The sequence below is a fragment of the Plecotus auritus genome (genome assembly GCF_963455305.1).
Source record: "Plecotus auritus genome assembly, chromosome: 10".
Taxonomy (NCBI): Eukaryota; Metazoa; Chordata; class Mammalia; order Chiroptera; family Vespertilionidae; genus Plecotus; species Plecotus auritus.
This window is the reverse complement of record NC_137785.1, coordinates 31,454,538-31,470,990: the sequence shown is the minus strand read 5'-3', so window position 1 is coordinate 31,470,990 and position 16,453 is coordinate 31,454,538.

The window sequence follows — 16,453 nt, the reverse complement described above, 5'->3', positions numbered from 1 at the left end:
TCAATTAATATTTGACAAAGGAGGCATGAACATACAATGGAGTCAAGACAGTCTCTTCAATAAATGGTGTTGGGAAAATTGGACAGATACATGCAAAAAAATGAAACTAGACCACCAACTTACACCATACACAAAAATAAACTCAAAATGGATAAAGGACTTAAACATAAGACGGGAAACCATAAAAATACTAGAAGAATCCACAGGCAGAGAAATCTCAAACATATGCCGAAGTAATTTCTTCAGTGATACCACTCCTAGGGCAATGGAAACTAAAGAGAAAATAAACAAATGGGACTACAGTAAAATAAAAAGCTTTTGCATAGCAAAAGAAACGATCAACAAAACAACAAGAAAGCCCACTGTATGGGAGAACATATTTGCAAATGTTATCACTGATAAAGGTTTAATCTCCAACATTTACAGGGAACTCATACAACTCAATAAAAGGAAGATAAACGACTCAATAAAAAAATGGGCAACAGACCTAAATAGATATTTTTCTAAAGAAGACAGAAGGAAGGCCAAGAGCACATGAAAACATGCTAAAAGTCACTAATCATCCAAGAGATGCAAATCAAAACAACAATGCAGTACCATTTCATACCTGTCAGAATGGCAATCATCAACAAATCAACAAACGACAAGTGCTGGAGAGAATGCGGAGAAAAAGGAACTCTCGTGCACTGCTGGCGGGAATGCAGACTGGTGCAGCCACTGTGGAGAACAGTATGGAGTTTCAAAAAACTAAAAATGGAACTCCCATTTGACCCAGTAATCCCACTTCTAGGAATATATCCTAAGAAACCAGAAACATGAATCAGAAAGGATATATGCACCCCTATGTTCATAGCAGCACAATTTACAATAGCTAAGATTTGGAAACAGCCTAGGTGCCTGTCAGCAGATGACTGGATCAGAAAACTATGGTACATCTACACAATGGAATACTATGCTGCCATAAAAAAGAAGGAATTATTACCATTTGTAGGCACCTGGATGGAATTAGAGAACATTATGCTAAGTGAAATAAGCCAGTCAATGAAAGAAAAATACCACATGATCTCACTCATTTATGGATAATAAAGAACATTATAAACTGATGAACAAAAGATAGATACAGAGGCAGTAAAGCATCAAACAAACTGTCAAATTACAACAGGAAGTTTGGGGAGGAGTGGGGGAAATATGAGATCAACTGAAGGACTTGTATGCATGCATATAAGCATAACCAATGAATGCAAGACACTGGGGGGTGAGGGCATGTATGGGAGTGGGGTGGGGGGGCAATGGGAAGATATGTACACATGTAATACCTTAATCAATAAAATAAAATAAAAAGAAGGAACTACTAATGATTTGGTTTTGTGTCCAGAATATATTTTTTTTTATATTTTATTGATTTTTCACAGAGAGGAAGAAAGAGGGATAGCAAGTTAGAAACATTGATGAGAGAGAAACATCGATCAGCTGCCTCCTGCACACCCCCTACTGGGGACATGCCCACAACCAAGGTATATGCCCTTGACCGGAATCGAACCTGGGACCTTTCAGTCCACAGGCTGACGCTCTATCCACTGAGCCAAACCGGTTTCAGCCAGAATATTTTCTTTTTAAAAAATGTAATTGAAAAAAAATATAAAAAAATAAAAATAAATAAAAAATGTAATTGGCAATCTAATCGAGGACTCTGAGAGACTGTTTAAAAGCTGTGAATGCCTGAAACTTATAGGCCAAGGTGTTGCCTGCCTGAGATTAATTCTGTTCCCAACAAAGGACTAAGCCAGTTGATAAGTTACCAAAGCTGCCATTTGGGGTGGGGGGTGAGGGGGATGGAAATTAGTTGAGATGGGAAAGTCTTTTATTGGATCATATATATAGGCAGATCATTCTGTCTTAGAGGTGCTAATTCTTGAAATTGACAAGACCCTTTCTTTTCTAATTATGAAGCTACTAGAAGCCTGATGCATGAAGATTCATGCTAGAATGGGCTTTCCTTTCCCTGGCTGCCAGCACTGCCTTTCCACTCCAGCCCAGCCTCTTTCCACTCTGGGAACCGCCTCTTTCCGCTCCGGCCCCGCCTTCCCACGATGCCCAGAGGCCCTGAGAGACGGGGTGGGGCAGAACGCCTGCATTGTCGCCATGGTGACTACGCAAGCATCCCGCCCTTGTCACTGGGTGCCTGTGTATGCAAATTAACCGCCATCTTTGTTGGGTTAATTTGCATATCGCTCCTGATTGGTTGGTGGTGTAGTGGAGGTGTGGTCAATTTACATGTTTGTCTATTATTAGGTAAGATAGATATTAGCTTGTCCATCCAAGTTCCTGGCTATTTGGAGGGAGGTGAAGAGGATGGTATAGGTCAGGTGTGAGAGTAAAGAGAGGAGCCCATGTTTTTAGGATGGAAAAACTCTTAGAGCCTCTCTATTTTTTGAACTTTGAACTCTGAAACCATTGGTGGCAGGTTTCAGTCACTGACAGCACAAGTTCATTGAATCACTTCAAGAGCTGGATTATTTCAAAAGCCCTGGTCTCAGGAGAAGATTAAACTTTCACTTTCATACTGGGGCAGTGGTTCACTTTAAGACACAAAACAAATATTCTTTTTTTTCATCCCAAGAATTAACTAATACCCAAAATGCTGTCTTGACTCATAAAATCTGTCAGTTCTTGACAAAATCCAGACCTACATCTAGAACTTCATTGTAAAATCCTTTTAGGCATGTGTTAGATTTCTGTGAAAACTTTGTTTAAATGTAAACTTCATACAACACTGTCAGTTTTTGTTTTAATAAAACTATAGATTTATTTTTAAAAAAAAGAATGAGTCTTTATTGCAGAAGTCAGTGGCCATATATCCATCGGACAAGACAGTTATTTACAGCGAAGTCCATAAAGGCAGGGAGCCGGTCACATCTTGCCATAAAGCAGCATCAGTCTCTGTGCCCACAGTTACCTGAGCAGCTGCATACTGCCTCTGACTCACCGCCTCACATCACAGCGGTACCTAAGCTCCCTGCCTCAGCAGCTTCTCCTGCCTTCCTTGCACAGCACACTGGCTGGTTCGCATGGTAGCTACATCTGAGCTCTCTAGCCTTTCCCCTTCCTAGCTGCTCTCTCCAGCTTCATCTTCACACTGCACACATAGGAGCTACATTCTCCGTCTCCACCGCCTCTGCTTCTCTAAGCTCTCTAGCCTCTCTCTGTTCAGCAACCTGTCTACTACTCCAGAGACAAAGAAGGCTGGCTGCCAACAGTGACATCAGTCATTTGGGTTACAGAAGGGCACAGTGTACCGTGTGTCCTTGCACCTGTTCATGATGTCTTGGCCTTGGACACCCCAATTAGGCTCATGCTCAGGGCGGCCTTGGCCAGTATGGTGTATTGACAAGAAGGCCTCTGTGCTCCTATTGGCCTCGACTATCTGGGGATTCTGGCATGGTTCCCACAGTAGGCAAATTTTCTTTTTCCTTTTTGTATCTTCCTGTGTGTTTTTTTTTTCAATTTTTAATAATAAGCAAGCATTATTAGATTTTTTATTTTGTTAAAATTATATATATATATATATATATATATATATATATATATATATATATATATATACACACACACATACACACTGAGTGGCTAGATTATTATGATCTCTGAACGCATAATAATCTGGCCACTCAGTGTGTGTGTGTGTGTGTGTGTGTGTGTGTGTGTGTGTGTGTGTGTATTAGAGGCCCAGTGCATGAATTCGTGTATGGGTGGGGTCCAGCCAGCCTGGCCAAGGGGAGGGGACATGGGCTGTTGGCTGGCCTGCCTGCTGGTCGAACTCCTAGTCAAGGGGACAATTTGCATATTAGCCTTTTATTATATAGGATATACACTGAGTGGCCAGATTATTATGTGTTCAGAGATCATAATAATCTGGCCACTCAGTGTATATTTTTAATTCCTATTTGAGGGCATGCTTAGAGAGAGTAAGGGAGAGAGAGAGAGAGAGAGAGAGAGAGAGAGATCCATCGGTTGTCTTCAGTACATGCCCTGAATGACCAGAATCAAACCAGCAACCTTTCCATGCACAGGATGACACTCAACCAACTGGGCCAAAAATATCCAAAAAATGAAAAGCAAATGCACGGCATAATGAATCACTGAGTGAACACCTCCACAGAAAGAGGTCATGGATGCATTCTAGAAAATGCTTTGTCCTTTTCATTTGCAAAGCTTGCTCTTTTCTGATGGGTGGCCACCATTTTGCTGTGTTCCTTTCCTTGCTTTGTGTAGCAGTTTTGCCACCTATGTATGCATCTAAACACTATGGTCTAATCTGGACTATTTTTAAAATGTAGGTAAATGGGAACTATATTGTATATACTTTTTGTATATGGCTTTTTTCTTTCAGTCAACATTTGTTTTGTGAGATAAATCCATGTGTGACAAGTATTAGTATCTACTGTATGCTATGTATCTAATATATTTATTCTCATTATTACGTAATACTCCATTGTGTGAGTGAGTGCGACACTGAGTGTACTCGTTCTCCTGTGACAGACATTCCTCTGAAGGGCTTTACAGAGGGCAGCTGTGAGCAGCTTTTATACAGGCTTCCTGGTGTCTATCCACCAGTCTCTTTAAGATACAGATAAAAAGCCAGAAGTTTGCCCTAGCTGGTTTGGTTCAGTGGATAGAGTGTCGGCCTGGGGACTGAAGGGTCCCAGGTTCAATTCCGGTCAAGGGCATGTACCTTGGTTGCAGGCACATTCCCAGTAGGAGGTGTGCAGGAGGCAGCTGATTGATGCTTCTCTCTCATCGATGTTTCTAACTCTCTATCCCTCTCCCTTCCTCTCTGTAAAAAATCAATAAAATATATTTTTAAAAAAGCCAGAAGTTCTGAGTAACCCGGAGAGATAATACTGAACTGTTTTCAATGTGGATTAACCACTTTTACTCCTTCAGTAGTGTGAGAGTTTCTGTTGCTCCACATTTTCACTATACTTGGATATTGTCAGATTTTGAGATTTTTGCCATTTCTGGGGATATAAGGCAAGGTGTGAAGCAGTTTTGCCCTCATGTTGTAACTTGCATTTTTCACTGAAGTGGAGTAACTTTTCATACCTTTATTATCATTTGGAGCTTCCTTTTTGTTAAGTGTTTGCTTGAAAGTTTTGCTCATTTTTCTTAATATGGTTTTTTTGTTTTTTTAAAGGAGTTCTTTTCAAAAAAACATGTTTTCATTGATTTTTAGAGAAAGAGGAAGGGAGAGGGAGAAGGGAGAGAGAGATAGGAACATCGATGAGAAAAGAAACATGGATAGACCGCCTCCTGCAAACCCCACACTGTGGATTGAGCCTGAAACTCTGGCATATGCCCTGACTGGGAATTGAACCATGACCTCCTGGTTCATAAGCCAACACTCAACCACTGAACCACACAGGCTGGATCTACTTGGCTTTTTATATTTCTGTATAAAATTTAGGATCTACCTACAAGTTCCACAGGAAAATAATTTTAGAATTTAGATTATGAATGAATTGATAGTATAGGTAAATCCAATGGAAAACTGGTATCCACCCCAATAAAACCATTTATTTGAAAAATATCTTTTATAAAGTTTCCCTGTAGAGGCTTTTCACAGTTTGTTAGATACTCAACTAGGTACTTATATTATACTAATGCAGTAATTATTTTTCTCAACTTTTATTTGATTTATGGCTGTTATTTAGCAATAAAAATAAAATTTGTATATTGATTTTATACCCAGCAACCTAGCCAAATTCTATTATAAATTTCATTAAAGCCCTGGCCAGTTCAGCTCAGTGATTAGAACATTGGCCTTTGGACCAAAAGGTCTCGGGTTCAATTCTTGGTCAAGAGCAGGTACCTAGGTTGCAGGTTCGATTCCTGGCCCCTGTCTGGGCTTGTGCAGGAGGCAACCAATTGATGTTTCTCTCTCTCTCTCCCTCTCCTCCTGCCCTGCTCCCACTCTCTCTAAAAATCAATGGAAAAAAATATCTTCGGATGAGGGTTAAAAAAAGAAGAAATAAGTTCCAACAAAAATATTCTAATTTTCTTTCATCAGAATCATATAATCTACTAATAACAATGCTAACTTTTTTTTTCCTGCTTTACTGTGGAGTTAAGGTCTCCAGAAAAAAATTGAACCCAAGTGGAGACAACAGGCATTTTTGTTTTATTCCAAATCTTAGAAGGAAAACTTTTTATATTTAACCATTAAATATTTTAATACTTAACCATATATGATGTTAGCTATAGGTATTGGTAGTGTTAGTCATCAAATTAAAAAATTCACTTTAATTCCAACTTTGCTGAGAACTTGAATTACGTTAATCACACGCTTTTTTCCCCATCTGTTGAAGTAATCATATGCTTCCCCTTAACCTGTTAATGTGTTGGTTTATATTAATTGATTTTCTAGTATTCAATCAACCTTGCATTTTTGCTATAACTCTAACTTGGCCATAATCTATTCAAATATTGCATTTACTTGGGACTACAATAAAATGAGATAGGCATTCTTTTTTATCCTAGCTTCTGTATTTCCTTTTTCTCTACTGAATTCTAGGTAGTTTCTTTTGACCAACCTTCTTTTTTCAGCTATGTCTAATCTCAGTTAAACCTATTCATTGAGTTTTTAATTTCAATTATTGTATTTTTCAGTTCTGGAATTGCTTTATATTTTGTAATCTAATATGCGCTCTCACTTTTTATAGTTCCCAGTTCCCTGATAAAATTTTCAAACATGTTTTACTTTCTTGAAAGTACATGTAGCCATATTATAGTATGTATCTGATAATTCCAGTATCTGAAGTATTTGCATATGTTTTCATATATGTTCATTCTGTTGCTTCTCTTTCAAGGTGTCTTAGATTTGTAGGAAGATATGAAGACTTAATATGTTGGTATGTTACTCCAGAGGGGACATTTGTTTGCTTCTGTCAGTTACCTGGATAGATCTTAATCCAGGTCATGACCTAGGTTTACCGGGTTCACTCAGGGGGATGTGCTGTAAATTTATATGAAGGTTAGGTGACTTCTGGCTTACTCTTACCTTGAGAGTGAGGACCGTCAGATCTCAGCTTACAATAAAGAGCTGATGTTCAGACCCCCCAGTCTGGGTGGGTCTGGGCCTTTATGATTGTCCCACACATCCCAAACTACCTTCCTGTTTAGAAAATGCCCTCAGAACAAAGTGAGGGCATTTAAATTTGGGCTCCTCTCTTGTTTTACTCTGGATTTTGGACATTTTTTTTTTTTTTTTTTTACCATCTTACTAGTGCTTTGCTGCTTTTAGTAGTTTTCCCCATATATCTCATCCTGCAGGGTTATTTTTTTTGTGTGTGTGTGTTTAAATATATTTTTATTGTCTTCAGAGAGGAAGGGAGAGAGGGAGAGAGAGATAGAAACATCAATAATGAGAGAGAATCATTGATTGGTTACCTCCTGCACTCCCTGCACTGGGAATCAAGCCTGAAACCTGGGCTTGCGCCCTGACCCAGAATCAAACCGTGACCTCCTGGTTCATAAGTCGATGCTCAACCACTGAGCCACACTGGCCAGGCTCATCCTTCAATTTTGTTTGTTCTCCAGTGGAGACGGATTTCTGATTTCCTAGAACATTGTTACTGGCAGCAGAAGTTCTGTATTTTTTCTCCCACAAAATTGATTTTATTTGTTCTATTTTCTGAAATTAAAATACCTTAAAATTTTCCTGATTAAAGAGGTTAAAAATACTCCCTGTATAAAAACAAATAAAAATTTAAAATAGCCCTGACTGGTGTTACTCAGTGGTTAGAGCATTGGCCTGAAAACCAGAGGGTCACAGGTCCGATTCCTGGTTAAGTGGGAGTACCTGGGTTAAGGTTTGATCCCCTTCCACAGGGTTGGGGCACGTGTGGGAGGAAAACAATCATGTGTCTCTCTCATATCCATATTTCTCTTTCTCTCTCCCCTACCCTCTCCCTTCCACTCTCTCTGAAAAAAATCAATGGAAAAAATATCTTCACTACTCGAGTGAGGATTAATAAAAATAAATTTTCAATTAAAAAATATGACCAAAATAAACCCCAACAAAATACAAAAAAAAATTTTTTTTAAAAGAAAGAAAATGTCTTATAAATCCCAACAACCAGAGATAACCATTGTTGACATTCTCTTGACTGGACATTCACACTTTTTTCTATGCAGATATATGTAATTTTACATAAATAATCTATATCAGTGGTCGGCAAACTCATTAGTCAACAGAGCCAAATATCAAAAGTACAGCGATTGAAATTTCTTTTGAGAGCTGAATTTTTTAAACTTAAACTTCTTCTAACGCCACTTCTTCAAAATAGACTCGCCCAGGCCGTGGTATTTTGTGGAAGAGCCACACTCAAGGGGCCAAAGAGCCGCATGTGGCTCGCGAGCCGCAGTTTGCCGACTACGGATCTATATATATAATAGAGGAATATGCATCATGACCGTTCACAGGGTGGGCGGGGCTGCGGGGCCGAACTCCGGGTCTAAGCGGGATTTCGTCTGCCCAGGCAGACTCCTCCACCCCGCAGCTAATCCCTACCGTTTACTAAACTTTACTGGAGCTGCTCCCCACACCCCCACCCCCTGCCCCAGGACCGCGCTGCCCTCCGCAGGGCGCCCCGGCAGCCTCCTGACAAACCCGCAGCCCGGGAGAGCCGAGTGGGGGCTGCAGGGAGCCACGGAGGGGCGGGCGGGCGGGCGGGCGGACGGAGCCAAGTTCCTGGGGGGTCTGAGGAGAGCCCGACTGCAAAGAAGGAAGAGGAAGTGGCTATGGGGAGCTCTTCCAATCCCCCTGCACCTCGGAGGCGGGGGTGGGGGGGGCGGGTAGGAGAATGGGGAGGCTGACCTGAGGGGGATAAGACCCAGCCTCAGAGGTAGCTGCAGCCCGCACCTCCGCACCTCTGCCTCCCGATCTCTTCCCCCGCCCCCCGCCAGGGGTGCCCACAACAATAGCACGCTGGCAACGACCGGTCAGCGCCCCTGAGGCACTGGGGGCCCCCTCCGCTGGGCAGCACGCCTCTCCTCCCTACAACTCCAGACCCGGTGGAGGCAGGCCTGAGCGGCCCCCCAGGGTCAGACCCATCCCGCCCCCAGCAGCGGGGCCTTCTCTGCAGAGAAGCGCACTGAACCTCGCAGGGGGCGCAACTAAACCCGCCCTCCTAGCCCGCCTGGCCCCGCCCTGACCCGCCCGTCCACTCCAGGAGATTGGAGCCCCGCCCTGAGCACATACAGCTGCGAAATGGCCACAATAATTTAAAGAATGGTGCCAAACGGGGCTCACCGCCCCCCTACTGACCCCTTCCCCCCGACCCCCTGAGCGTCCCAGGGAGGACCACCGCTACAGGGCTGCTGGCCAGAGCCCGCCCCTCTGAGGCCTGCGTAACCCTCTGCAAAGCTTCCATAGCTACAGTCCCAGGAAACAGTCATGCCCTCCTCCCCTAATCAGCACCTGCTACCTGCGAGGGTACCCATGAGCTTAAAAATAACAATCCCTTCCTGTTTAGACATCACTTACTTGAAACATTTCTAGGTTTATTAGCTCAGAACCTCCTCATGACAACCCAGCGAGGTAGGCGGAGAAGAGATTACAATTCCGAAAGTATATGTGTATGTATTCAGAAACGAAGCTCAGAGAGGAAAAGTGTCAAGCCCAGTGGTTCCCAAGGTGCAGCACGTGTCCCACAGGGGGGCAATTTGATTTTAAGTGGGGGGCAATTCGAGAATGAGTTAACAGTGAATTTTTTGCATTGCTTATGGTTCTAGGGGGCCTCATCTACAGTGTATCCTATATAATAAAAGGCTAATATGCAAATGACCAAATGGTGGAAGGACTGGTCACTATGATGCGCATTGACCACCAGGGGGCAGACACTCAACACAGGAGCTGCTCCCTGGTGGTCAGTGCACTCCCACAGGGGGAGCACCGCTCAGCCAGAAGCCGGGCTCATAGCTGGTGAGCACAGTGGCAGTGGTGGGAGCCTCTCCCACCTCCGTGGCAATGCTAAGGATGTCCAACTGACGGCTTAGGTCCACTAAGCTGTCAGTCAGACATCCCCCCAGGGTTCCCGGACCGCGAGAGGGCGCAGGCCAGGCGGAGGGACCCCACCAAGTGCACAAATTTTGTTCACTGGGCCTCTAGTTTTATATAAATGGCGTCATGTTATGCGCAATTTTGTTATCATATATTTTCTTTACTTTCTTTTTTAAAAATATATTTTTATTGATTTCAGAGAGGAAGGGAGAGGGAGAGATAGAAACATCAATAATGAGAGAGAATCATTCATCAGCTGCCTCCTGTACACCCCCTAATGGGGACCGAGCCCACAACCAGGCATGTTCCCTGACCGGGTATTGAACTGTGACCTCCTGGTTTATAGGTTGACACTCAACCACTGAGTCACGCCAGCTGGGCTATTTCCTTTACTTTCAACCCTGTTTTGCTCTTATCCTCCCCATCTCCTATCTTGACCTAGGTCATTAATATTACCAATGTTAGCAGCCTGAGGTGTATCCTTTTAATTACTTCCTCTACCATTACTCAAATATGCAAATATATACACTGAGTGGCCAGTTTATTATGATCTCTGAATGCATAATAATCTGGCCACTCAGTGTATATATATATATATATTCAGGCCCAGTGCATGAATTTGTGCATGGGTGGGGTCCAGCAAGCCTAGTCAGGGGGAGGGGACATGGGCAGTTGGCCAGCCTGCCTGCTGGTCGAACTCCTGGTTGAGGGGACAATTTGCATATTAGCCTTTTATTATATAGGATATACACTGAGTGGCCAGATTATTATGCTTTCAGAGATCATAATAATCTGGCCACTCGGTGTATATGCATGTGCATAAGGGATTCTTTGGTCATTCTTTGGAATCATGCTATATCCACTTCTCTGCATCTTGCTTTTCTCAAGTGAGATCATTTCAAATCAGTTTGCAGAGTTCTAATTCACTTGTAATTACTGCATTTATAACATGGATGGCCACAATTGATAAATCTATGAAGCATTGCTTTAAGTATATTTTTAAAACATTCATTTTACAAGTGAAAAATCAGCCAAAGTGCCAGTGCTACTTCCTTGCAACTGTGGTTCAGGCAAGTGTCCTGCACTCTGCCAATAAAATACACACACGTTTTAAACATTTTTTTTAATTTGGAAAATTTTGAAAAGTAGACAGAAGAGCATGAGGAATCCTCAACAATCTATTTACCCCCAAAACCATCCAACAATTGCCTATCCTTTCCTATCATTCCCCTCTCCAGCCTTGTGGAGACTGGGCATCAGATCCCAGACATCGTATTTTATCTTGGGACTCACATCAAAATTTGATTTTAAAGAGAATGCGGAGAAGAAGGAGACAACATATAAAATGGATTCTGATGCGAATAACAGAAGTCTTAGCAGAGTATCTGGGTGACATCAGGATTTGTGTAGCCCCAGGACTGATTCTCTACCCATCCTAGAGTTTCAGGGGTCTCCCTAACTTCCCTGGTCACATTCCCTTTTCTGTTTAAACTAGTTGCAAAAAAGAGCCCTGACTGGTCGCTACATGTGGGTCAAGTGTATCCTTGCTTTAATGACCAGAGTAAAAACAAACAAACAAACAAACAAAGACCCCCAGAAAACAAAAACAAAATAATGACCAGACCCAAGGGATGGGCATATGTAGTTCTTACTTTCAAATTGTGAAGTAGCAGATTCTTTGAAAAAGGAGAAGGGATTGGACATGCCCTGGCTATCTATTGTACTGATGATCCAGTGCCCTTCTTTCCTTCTAGGAATTACACTCCTTTTGTCTTAGTGTAGATTCTCCCAGAACAAGACCCTGAGAAGAGGATTCAAGTGCAAGTTATTTACTTGGGAGGTTCAGAGAACTCCGCTGGGGTGGGGAAGGGGGACAGAGAAGAGTTAGTTAATGAAGGGTGTGTTATTTAGGACAATTGGCTCTTAATCTTGCTGGGGAGTTATGGTAGACAATGTAGAAGCCCAGAGTTGTTCCATCCAAAAGATGAGGGGGCTGAGGTATTTATGGATTAACTCCCATCACTTATTGGTAGAGGGCTGCTCCCAAGAACATTAATTCCCTGGCCCTTTCTAGCTTGGGCAGAGTGGGTTCTAGCAGTTGAGAAGACAGTCACAGTGCAAGCAGGCTTTGGGAGCTGGGTAGTGTACTTGCAAGTGGTAAATGCTGAAGGAATATGGGTACAGCCAAGAGAATCCCGACATCCCGCTTCTAGGGATTGTTCCTCCCTCCTGCTTCATCTCAGTTTTCTCTTGTTGCAGAAGACCAAAGAAAACCAAGGACACTTCTGAGAAAAAAAGGAGGGACACTGTTTAATACGCCAGCGGACTCAGGGAACAGCCTTCCAAATCTGAGTGAAGGAACATGCATGGGGCCCTCCCTTAGATCTCCCTGTGGTCCTTGTCCCACAAACATGGATTATGCTTCTGGTCCTTTTCTCGGGCCTTGCAAGAAGGCCGCCAGGTGTTGGGGGTCTCCAGGCCATATCTAATGGTCTGGCCTGGCACCAGCGTTAATAACCCTCCCTCCGGGGCAGTGCACTGTTCACAGTAACAGGTTCTGCAAGACCAGTATCTGTGAAGGAGATAGGGACTTAATTATAGGTTATCAGGAACGTACACTGAGCTTGCTGGCTTGGATTCAGATCACTAGCCCCAAATATCAGGGTTACATTGGAATTAGCCCTTTTTAGCCTTCTCACTCTTGGATCCTGTCTTTTTTTTTTTTTTTTTTTTAACACAGACTTCATCCCCACACCCCTGCCACAGATAAGATTGATTTGGGGATAGGTAGTCCATGCTGAGTTCATCTTAGCCCTTTCCCAGGATTATTAATATTTTTTATCATGGGCCAGCATGGGTGAGCTATTGATGGCAGAAACTGTGTTTCCATAAATAACAGAGAGAGCTGGACAAAGGCTGGAGCAGAGAAGCAGAGGAGAGAGTCCTGGAGTCAGTCCAGATCTGTCGGAAGGTTCATCACCACCTTTCCTCTGATGTTTAGGTGTCAGGTTTCCCTTAGAAAATGTTTGGGTTAACCTCCGAATCCTCACCATCTTCACCCTCTGAACCCAGCTAGTGCAGGCTGGGCATTTGAAACTATGACAGAAAGGATATAGATTTGGCTATAGTAACAAAGAACTCCAAATAATAACGCTATTTGCATTGTCTATTGCTTTGTAACAGTCCATCCCAAAATGTTGTGGCTTAAAACAATGATTTATTATTTCTCATGATTCTGTGAGCGGACTGGGTGGTTCCTCTGTTCCAATGGTGTTGCCTGGGGTCACTAAGTGGCTACGTTTGGCTGGTGGCTGGCATGGCATGGAATATCCAAAATGACTTCTTTCACCTGCCTGGACCCTTGGCGCTTGATATTGACTGGAGTTCTCCTCCATATGGCCTCTCTCTCACACTGAAACATGGAAATTAAACTGAAACGCGTGGTTTTCCTCTGGGCAGGATGCAAAGGTGGTCCTTGTCCAGGTGGATTTGAAGAATGGAGCCGCGGACAAAAGGTGGTATAGGAAAAGGTGGACATTTATTGGGAAGCAAGCACAGACTCCCACGTGGGGAGGGAGTTCCAAAGGGGTAGCCCACTATGCCCCTTTTCCTCAGGTCTATAAAGGCTGCAGTTCTTTGTGTCCTTATATCCCCTCTGATTGGTCACTATAGCAACTTCAGAGCTCAAACCCCACGTGGGGTCCCCCTCCTTTCTCCCCCTCCTGTGGTAAAACTCTCTATTCCCTGTGAAAATCTGTTTTCCTCTTTCTCCCTTTTGTCTTTCTACTCCCTGTGGCTTTCCCCTGTCTTCTGTGAATGGGTATCTTCCTCTCCCTTTAGGCTGTGTCGCCTTTAGTTCTTTGTGAATGTATGCCTTTTGGCAGCTCCCAGCCCCCCCAGCTTTGCAGTTCTCCCCCATGGACCCCACTTTATTTCTAAAACTCCCTAAACCTGCCTATTTTACCCCTAAAAACTCCTTTCAGTCCCCTCTCCAATTAGGAAACCCCAACAGACAGGGGACACCGGTCTTTCCAGCTACTTCCTGCTGACAAATGGATGTAAATTGGGGCAGCAGTCAGGGTCCCATTGGAGGTGGGCGATCTAGGGGTCCACGGAAGAAGGATATAGCAGTATCCATCTGCGGTTTTCATTTGGGGCACCATTTGTAGCTTTAGGGCTTCTAAATGGGAGGATACGTATGAAACGCACCAAAAGGTTAAACAGGCACTTGCCAAAGATGAGACTGTGAAGGGAGCTAGCCAACTTCTTAGGGATGGCATCATATCCTTAATTTGTGCCCAGGCCTCTGGGGCAAGAAATTGTGAGGCCCTTTCCTTTAGCCAAGCTGCTTGTTGGAGAATTCGAGTTGTTCGTTCCTCTACCTCTTCGGAGGTGTTTATTGAAAGATGAGACAGAGGGCCGAAAACCAGGACTACAGGCTTTATTGAGGAAGGACCCTGCCGGGCTGTCTCACAAGGGGAGAACAGCATCACGTGCAGAGGTGAACACGCCTTTTGAGGGAAGGAATGGGAAGGGATGGGGTTTAGGGTACTGGGTGCGCACTGATTGGTGGTTTCATATAAGGCACATGATTAGGCACTTAGGTACTTAGGAATCGGGCTTTAGGGTATTTGGCAGGTGCTGATTGGTGGTTCAATGTATAGTCCATATAAGGTGCCTGGTTAGGTGCTCAGGAATCTCCAGGCCGCAGGTGCAGGTTACATCATACTCCATCCATCAGCTGGGGGAAGGGAGGATCTATCATTTATGTAGATGCAGCAAGAAGTGTTAATCATGGCACAGGCTCTGCCATGTTCAGCTAGTAGATAATCGAGGGCTTCTCTGTGAGTAAGAACCATGTGTGCTAAAGAAGCTATAGACTTCTGGTTGTCCCTAAAGTTCTGGCCAGCATCCTCAGAGACTTGAGAAATGGCTGTGGTTACGTTGGTGACTGTGATGGCATTGTAAGTGAACCCCGCTGTCAATCTGACTATAGCAGTCACTAGAGCCATTACTCCTAGAACCATGAGAGTAATAGGCTTCCGTATGTGTTGGATTAGACCACCTGATGTGTGGGGAGAGAATTGTTGCTGAATGATGGAATTATTGAGGACTTTGGTGATGGCCTAATTCAGTCAAAGCTGTACTATAGTACAAGATCCAGCACATTTTACTCTAAGAGGGATATGGGAGATTATCTGACCCTGAATTGGGCTGCTAATAACACACCCAGCAGTCAGGGATTTGGGGAGCCAGGATGGCTGAGAAATTCATTAAGACATTAGACTCCCAGTCCCCTGCTATACCAGGGATACAGAAAAAGGCTATAAGTAGGAGCATCTTACGGTGTTTCTGTGTCCCAGCAAGGGCAGAAAAGGTCTCCTCCAGGTACCAGCCCAGGATTCCGGTGACACTCATGAAAAGACAGAATAAGAACTATTAGAAAAATGAAAACAATGATTATCCAGTAATATCAGAGCATGTTACTTATTTGGCACTTGTTGACTCCAGGATTCTTTAGAAAGAGAAGTTTGAGGTCCTCCAGAGGCTCACACAAGTAGGAGTCCAGTGTTTAGTTTATGGCAATACAGCTTCATCCTCCTCCTGTGCTGGCATTTAAGGCTTACTCGAGACAAATGGATTTAATGCTGCTGACCTGTTGGGAGGCATAAAGCTGGAGCCTGTAAAAGGGCCCTCTTCAGTTGTGTAAAAGCTTGCTCAGTCTCAAGTTCCCAGCCTAAAACAGAGAGGCTGTCCTTTTGGGCATCCTTGGTTAGCTGGTAAAAAAAACCGTGTTATTTCTCCATAGCTGACAATAGGGTGAATGGGAATCACCGCTTCATTTACTAGTCACCAGTCCTGAACTAGTCTTCATTTCCTATTAAGTTCTTGTACCCCTGAGATGGGAATATTGTAAGGACTATAACATGGTTTCAATAAACCTTGGGCTTCTAAAATAGATTGCCTATTATAATTGAGTCATTCTCAAGCCTCAGGCTTGAGAGGATATTGCCTCTGATGTGTATATGAGGCTTTCTGCACGATCAGGAAGGCATGCGAAAAGAACAACTCACCCCGCCTGCACCCTAAAGGCTTCTATAAAAATAGTTCTTTGTTGGCTTCCCAGACATGTCTGTAACAGCTACAGCCTCTGAGGGTGATTTACCAGGGTCTGAGAGGAGTACAGAGAAAGTGGCTCCAGTATCGAGGAGGAAATTAAATTCCTTGCCCTCAACAGTCAGGTTTACCTGGGGCTCCTGGGTGGAAATGACAGTCCTCTGAGAAGCTGGGTTGGGAGACCCTGGGCCCCATCAGTCCTGTTGGGCCAGCTGGGTTGCCAGCCCTGCCCCAGGAGACTTCTGTCTCTGGGGGCAGTCCGACTTCCAGTGGTTT